The 1,360-nt window shown below is 42.4% G+C and overlaps 1 protein-coding gene across 1 annotated transcript in view; it reads right to left on the reverse strand.

The window, feature by feature from the left end:
* Nucleotides 1-1,360, reverse strand: part of LETM1 (leucine zipper-EF-hand containing transmembrane protein 1) — a 62,514-nt gene that overhangs the window by 36,229 nt on the left and 24,925 nt on the right. The window lies entirely within an intron of this gene.

Raw genomic sequence — 1,360 nt, forward strand, 5'->3', positions numbered from 1 at the left:
CATCTAACATTAGCTATAATATCCCTAGTACCACGACCTCTTCTAAATCCAGCCTGCACATCTGGCAGCTCTCTATTGACATACTGTTCCAAACGTTTTTGTATAATTTTCAGCAGAATCATGCTTGCATGTGATATCAATGATATTGTTTGATAATTTCCACACTCTGTTGGGTCACCTTTCTTTGGAATGGGAAAAAATATCAATCTTTTCCAGTCAGTGGGCCAGCTGGCTGTCCTCCAGATTTCTTGGCACAACTTAGTGAGCACATCCAGAGCAGCGTCTGTTTGTTGAAATATGTCAATTGGTATGCCGTCAACTCCTGCAGCCTTGTTCTTTTTCCAATTCCTTCAGAGCAATTGGAATTTCCTCCTTCATCACCATAGGCTCTTGCTCACATGTTATTTCATGAAATTCCTCTGTGTCAGCCAATTCCTTCTGATACAGTGACTCTGTGTACTCCTTCCATCTTCTCTTGATACCGCCTGGATCATTCAACATTCTACCCATAGTATCCTTAAGTATTGCCACCCATGGCTTGAATTTGTTTTTCAGTTCCTTCAGCTTAAGAAATGCTGAGCGAGTCCTTCCCTTTTGATTTTCTGACTCTAGCTCTCTGCACATTTCATTATAGTATTTTCTTTTGTCGTCCCGGGCTGCCTTTTGAAATTTTCTATTCAGCTCTTTGATTCTTGATTTCTCCCCTTAGCTTTGGCTTCTCAGTGTTCTAATGCAATACTCAGAGTCTCATCTGACATCCATCTTGATCTTTTCTTCTTTTTCAGCCTTTGTAATGATCTTTTGCATTCTTCATGGATGATTTTCTTGATATCCTCCCAGAGCTCATTTGGTCTACGCTCATTGGTGCTCAAGGCCTCAAATCTGTTCCTGAAATGGTTTTGAAATTCGAGTGGGACAGACTTAAGATCAAATTTTGGTTCCCGTGGACTTGATTTAATTTTCCTCAACTTCAGCTTGAACTTGCATATGAGTAGTCCGTCCCACAATCAGCACCCGGCCTGGTTTTAACTGCTGATATTGAGCTTCTCCACCGAGTCTTTCCATGCTTAAAAACAAAAGTTAAGACAAGAAACCTAGTTAAGCACCGAGGAAAGAGCCTGCACAGACTGTTCCCAAAAGGAGCCACAAACGGATCCTTTTGTAGCCTCTGTTGTTGTTGTTATGTGCTGTCGAGTCACCTGTGACTCAAAGTGACCCTATGTACAAGAGCCCTAAACCCTGCTCTATCCTGTGCCAGTCTGTCTCCAACACACCTACACCCATTACGCCAGTTAGTGAATCAATCCATCTCATAGAGAGTCTTCCTCTCCTGTACTGTCCCTTCACCCTCCCAAGCATG

The sequence above is a fragment of the Elephantulus edwardii genome, unplaced genomic scaffold (genome assembly GCF_000299155.1).
Source record: "Elephantulus edwardii isolate Elephantulus edwardi_28Jun2011 unplaced genomic scaffold, EleEdw1.0 scaffold00129, whole genome shotgun sequence".
Taxonomy (NCBI): domain Eukaryota; kingdom Metazoa; phylum Chordata; class Mammalia; order Macroscelidea; family Macroscelididae; genus Elephantulus; species Elephantulus edwardii.